Source organism: Rhinopithecus roxellana, chromosome 12 (genome assembly GCF_007565055.1).
Source record: "Rhinopithecus roxellana isolate Shanxi Qingling chromosome 12, ASM756505v1, whole genome shotgun sequence".
In the NCBI taxonomy this organism is placed as follows: Eukaryota; Metazoa; Chordata; class Mammalia; order Primates; family Cercopithecidae; genus Rhinopithecus; species Rhinopithecus roxellana.
In genome coordinates this window covers 46,176,751-46,186,654 of record NC_044560.1, presented here as the reverse complement: position 1 = coordinate 46,186,654, position 9,904 = coordinate 46,176,751, and positions in this window count along the sequence as shown.

The window sequence follows — 9,904 nt, the reverse complement described above, 5'->3', positions numbered from 1 at the left end:
CAGCTCAAGTGAGCCACCATGCCCAGCCCCCATTAGCCAGAATTTAGACATATGAACATTGTGTAGCTGTAAGGATAGCTGGGAAATGTAGATTTTATTTTGTCAGGCCATGTGCCCAGTTTAAACACAGGGATTTATTACCATAGACAAAGGGCAGCATGAACTTTAGGGCTACTAGCAAGCTTCTATCATACTAACTAAGAAAAGAAAAAGACCTAAACTGAGGTAGTGGCAGTGACATGGGCCAGTTTTGAGAATTGGGAAGTTGAGTTGATAGGACTTGGCTATGGATTAGAAAGATAGGTGAGGGCCGAGATGGTGTCAAACATGATACCCAGGTTTCTGACTTGGGCACCTGGAGGGATAATGGCGAATAACATTTACTGAGCAAGAGCACAGAAGAGATTCAGGGAACAAGTGAAGAATATAATTCAGTTTTGCACAAGCTGAGTTTAAAGTGTATGTAAGACAGGCCGGGCATGGTGGCTCACTCCTGTAATCCCAGCACTCTTTGAGGCCGAGATGGGTGGATCACTTGAGGTCAGGAGTTTGAGACCAACCTGGCCAATATGGTGAAACCCCGTTTCTACTAAAAATACAAAAGTTAGCTGGGCATGGTGGCACATGCTTGTAATTTCAGCTACTCAGGAGGCTGAGGCAGGAGAATCGCTTGAACCTGGGAGGCAGAGGTTGCAGTGAGCCGAGATCATGCCACTGCTCTCCAGTCTGAGCAACAGAGCAAGACTCTGTCTCAAAAACAAAAATAAATAAAATGAAGTGTATGCAAGACATTCAGACAGAACTGTCCAGTAGACTGACTTTGGAATCATCAGCATGTACAGAGTGTAAGAGCAGATGTTACTTAAGGTATGAGAGAAGACAGAATGGGTCAACTGAGAAAAAGAAGAAAAGGCTGAGGAGAGGAACCAGATTTTTAAAGACAAAAGTGGAGAAGGGATCCCAAAGAGGGGGATAGGTAGAAAGGACAATGGAAGTAGGAAAATGTGGAGATGTGTCATAGAAGCCAAGGGAAGAGAGCTTTTCAAGAAGAAGGAACAATAAAACTTATTCAGTGCTGGGCGCAGTGGCTCACACCTGTAATCCCAGCACTTTGGAAGGCCGAGGTGGGTGGATCACCTGAGGTCAAGAGTTCGAGACCAGCCTGCCCAACATAGCGAAACTCCATCTCTACTAAAAATACAAAAATTAGCTGGGCGTGCTGGCAGGCACCTGTCATCCAATCTACTTGGGAGGCTGAGGCGGGAGAATCACTGGAACCCAGGAGGTGGAGGTTGCAGTGAGGTGAGATCACGCCACTACACCCCAGCCTGGGTGACATAGTGAGACTCTATCTCAAAAAAAAAAAAAAAAAAAAAAAAATTGTGAAAGATATTCCCAGAAAAAAAAGAAAAAAAAAATGATGCAAAAGCTAGAGATTTCTATTGGTAAGATGATTTAGCCATTTTCTAGAGTCAGGGAACCTAAATGAGGGCAATAATGGCACCTATTTTACTGATTGTTGAAAGGATAAGGTTAAATAATTCAGGGACTTAACACGTAGTAAGGCCTCAGTGAAGATTAGCTATTTCTGCTGTTGTTTTTATGATTAGGATTGTTTAAAAATCTGTTTAATAACTACCTATACTTTACTTCCTATCCCCTATCTCTTCCTCCTGCTCCTGCTTACTTTTTTTTTTTTTTTTCCAGAGAGAGGATCTAGCTATATTACCCAGGCTGGATTCGAACTCCTGGGCTCAAGGGATCCTCCTACCTCAGCCTCCCTCATAGCAGGGACTACAGCTGCACACCACTACCCAGCTCCCTTCTTCATGTCTTGCCTGTCCTTATTATCACAGTGAATAATGCCTAATCTATTAGTGAATAATGCCTAATCGATTAAGAGGCATGTGAAAAACCTAAACTCTTTCCATTTGCAACCCTTTTGGTATGGTCAAGTCGGTGGATCTGGCTATCATACAAACTCAAATCAACTACTACAAATTCAGATTGGCTGAGCAGATTCCAGCTATTTTAAAAGCTTGTCTCTGCTGTATCCTGTATCTTTCTGCATTTCGATGTGACTTCACTGTTGGTGTCCTTATGGTATATGTTTTTATGAGACATCAAACTTACTAAGAGTACTTTACAGCGTAGTATTTATGAACTTAGGGGTCAGAATTAAGACATTGTTACTATGTCACCTTGAGAATTTTGTTTAACTTCACAACACTTCAGTTTCCTGATCAGTTAAATAATTATGATAATACAAGAGATAGTAGCATCACAGGGCTATAATGGGGCCTAAATAGATAATGTATATAAAGTATTTATCACAGTGCCTGGTACAGATGTTAGCTTCTGTTACTACTCTGATTCTAGCCTCCCCAATTCTCATTCTTTTTTGGGGATTGCGGGGGAGTTCACTGTGCTGTTTGCTGTATTTCAAGCCTCAGAAGACAATGAAGTTCCCAAATGCTCTTCAAGGCAGAACAAATATAAATAATGATTCTCACACCAAATGTGTGCAAAGTTCAAATATTGCATTAATGGTGCTTTTTATTGTGCAAATGGTACAACTAACCCATCATGTCCTTTCTGTGTCAGGAAGAACATGGATGGGAACAGAAGGATATTTGAAATCCTACCCTCTGTGTAAATCAGTATCTGTGAATTTTTCCCTTATTAATACTGATTGATTTACTCTTTCTGGTCTATCTGCTCTTTCCCTTAAAACCTTTATGATAAAAACATATATTTGAACACCCACTTTGTGCCTAGTATTTTGCTCCATTCTAGTAATTTAGCAGTAAATATGGCTGAGTAATGTAGAAGATCACCATACGCAGAGGTGCATAAACTGAAAACTGAAGAATAGCTAGGAGTCAGCGAGGTGAAGCTAGATGCTGTGGCCTTAGATTTAGTTCTCTCTTCTGTGGCCAATAAATCTGCTGTGTTCCATGAACAGCAGCTGTGGTCCATTCTCTTTTTGTGACTTTCATGTGGCAAGTTACTTTACTTCTCTGAGCCTCAGTTTCTTTATCTGTATAATAGAAATAAGTAATATCTACCTCACTGAGTTAATTGTAAGGATCAAATTAAATATGTATGCAGTAAAGCACTTTCTGTAGTGTTTGGCACATGGGAAGAGTTCAATAGGTAGAAGATATTATTAATAGTTTAAGGAAAGCAATTGGTGAGTGATTTTTAGAAATGTTCATATTTCTAAATCAAACCCGAGAAATTAATGCTCAATATAGGCATAATGCAGAGAGGTTCTCTTTTGCGGCATTAATCATCATAGTGAAAACCTTGAAACAGTCTAAGTGTCCAACAAAATTATTCACTTTGAAGTGTATAAAAAGCAATGTTTTATGGCATGCCTTTTGAGGCATTAAGATCATCTCCATAATAGTATCACTCTTATTTATTTGCATTCTGACAGCAGTCTATCTTGAGTAGAAAAGGATAGAATAACAGCATGTGCCATGGATAGCACATGGAGAGGTGTCTCACAAGGAAATGTCATCTTGCGTCTTTTTAGGGAAAATTTGGGAACCTGGGATCTGGTTGTTTTATTGCCTTATGGTTCCATATTAACTCTTTTAAACTGTTCTGTAAAAATGAATATGTGCCCTTTAGATATATTTTTTTTCTGTTACAGCTGGCCGTTAAGTTTTGTCAGTAGAGGTTGGTGATGGGGAGACTTTGCAGGAGGAAGTTGAGTTTTCCTTCCTGGTCCATGTGATCCCTCAGCAGATCCTACAGCACTCCCAGCTTCTCTAGTGCCTGGCTTCTGCATCCAGAAGTCATCAGCTTCCCCCGGAATTGTGTGAAGCCCTCTGGTGAAATTTTCCCAGCAACCCAGAAGGTGAATTTCTGGCAAGTTCTAGTGACCCCATTCCAGCAAGCTTCTTTCTACCTGTGCTGCACCACAGTGACTTATCTGCCATCCATTGAGCCACAGTGGTACCCTCTCCAAGAAGGTCAAAATCTTAGCCGTGTGGGATGGAGGTGGGGTTATCCTTGGCAAACTCTCTCAGGCCTAGCAGTAGCTCTTCATATCTGCTATTTCTATATTCTTTTAATTCTCTTTACTTCTTTACCACTAGCTAATCCCATCTTACTCTCATCTCCTTCTTTATATCAAATTTATATTGAACTTGCCCTCCTTGAATTACTGTGTAATTTTCTGTCTCCTAATTGGATCCAGACCTGATTCACCACAGCTCTAGACAAAGCTGTCTTTATATTAGAAGAATCATGGATAAGAAACAAGGAAATAGAATGCTCCTTGAATATGTGATTTTGGAGTCATTCAAGACCTAATGTTCCTTTGTGGGATAGGTGCTAGGGCTCTCCAACTGGAGGAAGGTAGTTAGAGGTGCTGCCAGCTGGAGCTGAAACCTACTGGAGACACTTACATATTCAGAGACTAGTGCAGGCTGAAGCTGGCTACCAGCAGTTGTCTCCCTTCTGCCTTCATGGTGACTCTATTATTCCCTCACCTTCAAAGCTTCCCTTGTTATTCAGTTTTTGCCAAGTCTCAGAAAAATAAAAATTACAAGGTCACTCTACTCAAAGAGTGGCTTTCCACTTCTGTTTACCAACTTGTGCTTCTCATATCTCCCTGGAAACCAGGAATCAACTTGGCCCTAGATCACAGGTGATAAAACTGTACTTCCTATGGGTACATCCTAGGCAAGCACCCATGAAGCCTCCTTTAGAAACACTGTGTCATTTCAGATTGTATCTAATGTTCCTGGAGTTAAAATATAAGCAGTGAGTATTCCTTGCTTTGGGGTACCTAGCACTGATTACCTTCTTACAGCATCATAGTTACTCTCTTTGGAAACCCTTTCCTCAATCTCAATCCATGTCATGGGACTTATCCTACTCTTAGCTCTAGGAATTATTTGTGAAATCTGACAAATCAGAGTGTCACATCCTCTGGTCACAGTTATTGATAATTGGCTCGAGAAGAGTCACAGGATCCAGTACAGACCAATGAATATCAAGAGCAAGAGTTTTTCTGGAACTTTTAGGAACAATGCTCTTTTACTGTATTTGTTAAGCTTATGGGGTATAAGGTGTGCTATCTTGCCTCCCAGTGGCTAAAGCCAACAGAGACAAAAGCAGAGTGAAACAATAGTGAGAAATATTATCCAGATGTATTGTTATAGCCTGCAATGTCTGGTATAGTAGCCACTAGGCACATGTGGCTATTGAGTACTTGAGAGGTGGCTAGTCTAAATTGAGATGTGTGGTAAGCATAAAATTACACTGGGTTTCAAAGATTTAGTATGAATAAAAGAATCTAAAATTTATCATTAATAATTTTTATATTTATTACATGTTGGAATGATATTTTGGATATATTGGGCTAAATAAAACATTAGAAAAATTAATTTTATCTACTTTTTTCTTTTTTATATGCCAAATAAAATATTTTAAATTATACATGTGTTTCACATTTGTGGCTTGCATTGTATTTATATTGAATAGCATTGGTTTGAGCACTTAGATCCAGCCATGCATGCCTAAAGTTATATAACTCTGAACTAATATAGGCCAGTAAATACACATTTTTGCTTGTGCTATTTCTTTATATCAGGAGTTGAATTTTTGATACTGTCCACCAAAAGAGTTCTAATTAATATATTAGCTAAGGCCAGGTGTGGTGCCTCACGCCTGTAATCCCAGCACTTTGGGAGGCTGAGACAGGCAGATCACGTGAGGTCAGGAGTTCAAGACCAGCCTGGCCAAAAATACAAAAATTAGCTGGGCATGGTCGCAGGCACCTGTAATCCCAGCTGCTCGGGAGGCTGAGGCAGGAGAATCAATTGAACCCGGGAGGTGGAGGTTGCAGTGAGCCAAGATCGCCCCATTGCACTCCAGCCTGGGCACCAAGAGCAAAACTCCATCTCAAAAAATATATATATACATATGTGTTTATATATATATATATATGGTAAAAGAATTAGTTCAGCAAATATGTCATCCCAAACCTATTTTTCCCCCAGGCAGAAACTGGAGAAGATGCTAAAAGAAAAAACACAGTCTGAAAACCTTATTCCTTTGGAGCCAATAGGAGCATTTTGATTAGGCAATATTGCTTAAGGGTAGGGGGGAGAATCACTTTATTTTATTATGTCAGTGTCAGAAACCTAACTGAATCCAGTTATTAAAGTATCCCTAGTTGTCTATATTGACCAAATAGATGTATACTATTAATATTTGTTTTCAGCCATTTCTTTGATGACTTGCATTATGGGTGAGCAATCCAGTCTAAAAGAATTTCCTCTCTGGCTTGGGCTGGTTCCTAAAATGAACCCTTCATAATAGAATGTTGAAGCATGGAGTTCTTATAATCTACAAACTGCTCATTAGAGCTTTGCAAAAACATACAGTTTCCACTTGTCAGCACAAAAGAATTGTTTTCATTTTCGTTCTTTTTTTTTTTTTTTTTCTTGAGATGGAGTCTCACTCTGACCTAGGCTGGAGTGCAGTGGCATTATCTCGGCTCACTGCAACCTCCACCACCCAGGTTCAAGTGATTCTCATGCCTCAGCCTCCTGAGTAGCTGGGTTTACAAGCACACACCACCGCGCCTGGCTAATTTTTTGCATTTTTAGTAGAGATGAGGTTTCACCATGTTGGCCAGGATGGTCTCAAACTCCTGACTCAGGTGATCCACCCACCTTGGCCTCCCAAAGTGCTGGTCTTACAGGCGTGAGCCACCATGTCCAGCCGGAAAATCTTATTACTAACAAAGTTTTCCTCCAGGATAATCAAAGGGATAATAAACTCAATGTTTCATTTTAGTCATCTTCATCATCTCTCCTGAATTCCAAAGAAATCTTTGAGTGTCCAAATTTAAAGACATGCAATGTTTTGTGTGAAATGTGCATTTTTTAGTTAATTGGTAAGTTTTTTTTTTAAGTTTAGAGTTATCGCTTCAAAAAGGTAAGTTTTCCTGAAGGCAAAAACACCTTTCTAACTAATGCTTGATACCCCAAATCACTACTACTATCACTACTACTCTTACTACCACTACTACCAGTTACTGTCTATTAAATGCCAGGAACTGCGTTTGGTAGTTTACATAAGATACTTTTCTTTTTTTTTTTTTTGAGGCGGAGTCTCTCTCTGTCGCCCGGGCTGGAGTGCAGTGGCCGGATCTCAGCTCACTGCAAGCTCCGCCTCCCGGGTTTACGCCATTCTCCTGCCTCAGCCTCCCGAGTAGCTGGGACTACAGGCGCCCGCCACCTCGCCCGGCTAGTTTTTGTATTTTTAGTAGAGACGGGGTTTCACTGTGTTAGCCAGGATGGTCTCGATCTCCTGACCTCGTGATCCGCCCGTCTCGGCCTCCCAAAGTGCTGGGATTACAGGCTTGAGCCACTGCGCCCGGCCACATATGATACTTTTCATCTTTGAAACAATACTAGACGTATTGTCTCCAGGATACTAAAGAAGAAATTAGGTTCTTTGAGGCAGGGTGGCTTAACCAAGATCACACAGCCAGGATTCAAAATCCAGGTCTGATGTCAGAGCTTGGGCTCTTTCCACTGAGTTTTATGTTTTTCTTTACTCAATTGTGGGGCAATCTTTACTTAATTTGAGGAACCAATAACTAGCCCGTTTTCTCACCTGACTTCTGAATAAATGGGAAAACAAGATATAGGAGTAAGGCAGTGGGAGCCAAAAGAAATCAACTTTATTATGGGTAAAGGTTAAGTTGGAGGGCTAAAGTCTGAGCAAGTGGGCTTTGTAATACTCAGTCCAGAATTATTCAGACATACCTACCTAGTTGCAGGCAGTGCTGGAACTAGGCAGGCCCCACCTCTCACCCCAAGCACTGGCAGTACCTGTCCCTACAGGAGCAGAAAGAAAAACCCATGCTTCCTCTCTTCAGCTATTTCCCAAGAGGAAGAAGCTAAACTGCTCATGCCCAGTTTCTTTTTTTCAAACTAACTGATGGCCCCAGAGTGGAACAAGTGCAGTGTTGTCAGAAGATCAGGAGCACTGTACTGATATATACACTAATGGGCTCCTGTCAAATGGAAGAAACATCAAGAACAGGAAAGAAGTTTCTTCAATAACACTAATAGCCTACTCACAGGTTAAATACATCTATTTGTCTACATAGAAGGTCTCAATTGATGGATTTATAGCTGTTTCTAATATTCTTGATAAAAGTTTATTTTTTCCATTGCCTTATACAGCTTAAGAAATTACCCTGACTATACTCAGAGTTTTAATAGTGTCATCATTTTATCATTACAAAGCAATTATACTAAGCACCTACCTGTATGTAACCTTGGATGGATACTTTAATCTGTCATTGTACCACCGCTATGATTTCAAGAGAAGACATTTATTTTAATAGATTATGAAACATAAGAGTATAGATGAGCTCAATGCTAATGAAAGCTCCCAAAGGCCTTTATCTGTCTTATTCAACACTGCTCCCAAGATTAGTGCCTGGCACATAAAGGGTCTCAGTAAAGATTTGTTGGATAAATTAATACATGTATTAATAAAATTAATAAAGTTCTTCAAATTCTACATTTATTCTGGTGCTCCGTATCTTCTTTTCTTTTCTTTTCTTTTTTCTTTTGAGATGGAGCCTTGCCCTGTCACCCAGGCTGGCGTACAGTGGCGCAATCTTGGCTCACTGCAACCTCCACCTCCCGGGTTCAAGCAGTTCTCCCTGCCTCAGCCTCCTGAGTAGCTGGGATAACAGGAGCATGCCACCATGCCTGGCTAATTTTCGTATATATATATGTTTTTTTTTTTTTCAGTAGAGACAAGGTTTCGCCATGTTGGCCAGGCTGGTCTTAAACTCCTGACCTCAGGTGATCTGCCCGCCTTGGCCTCTCAAAGTGCTGGGATTCCAGGCGTGAGCCACCACGCCTGGGCCCTGGTGCTCCATATCTAAGTTAGTGTTTACAAGAGGGCCTTAACTATTTTCAAAGAAATATGTTCTGGAAGACTTTTCCAATGGGAAAAGCTTCAGTACTGTATGGATGCCTCAAAGGGGAAAGTCAAGGATAGAAGAGGCAGCATGCTGCTTGCTCCTTTTCCAAATGGATATTTGCATAAATTCTCCTTGCCTTAGAATCTTCTCCTCTCCACACAGCTGCCCCCTCCTTTCCTTTCTTTTTATTCTTCTGCTCTTCTCTCCCCTCCCCTTCCCTTCTTGTTCTTCCTCACCAAGAAACGGATAGATGTTACACAAGAAAAAAAAAACCAATTTAGAGAGCCCTATCTATGTTAGAGGGGTTTGGGATTCTCTGGACTGGGGAGCTAGAGTGGGTTAGAGAAGACTGAAGTCCCCAGTTTTTGAGACCAGTCATGGTATATCTCAGCATACAGCTTGCTCATGAAAAGATAAGCAATCATTTTTAAGTCCTCAGTGGCTCCTATAACAAACACAGGGAAAATTACAAAATAGGCAAAATTTCGTGACTCTCATTTACCATCATATCTGCTTCTTTCCTTCTGCTCCTCCAAGGATTCGCAGTTGTTACTGCTATTCCCCTGTCCCAAATCACCCATCTTTATTCCATCTTATCTTTCCCAAAGCACCACACTATAAGATACTCCCTTCTTCCAGTGTACTTCCATGTTAGTCAACATATTAGATAGCAAGTACAGGCCAGGCGTGGTGGCTCACACCTGTAATCCCAGCACTTTGGGAGGCCAAGGTGGGTGGATCACCTGAGGTCAGGAGTTCGAGAGCAGCCTGGCCAACATGGTGAAACCCCGTCTCTACTAAAATACAAAAATTAGCCAGGTGTGGTGGCAGGTGCCTGTAATCCCAGCTACTCAGGAAGCTGAGGCAGGAGAATCACTTAAAGCCGGGGGAGAGAGAGAGAGAGAGAAAAGAAGGAAGGAAGGAAGG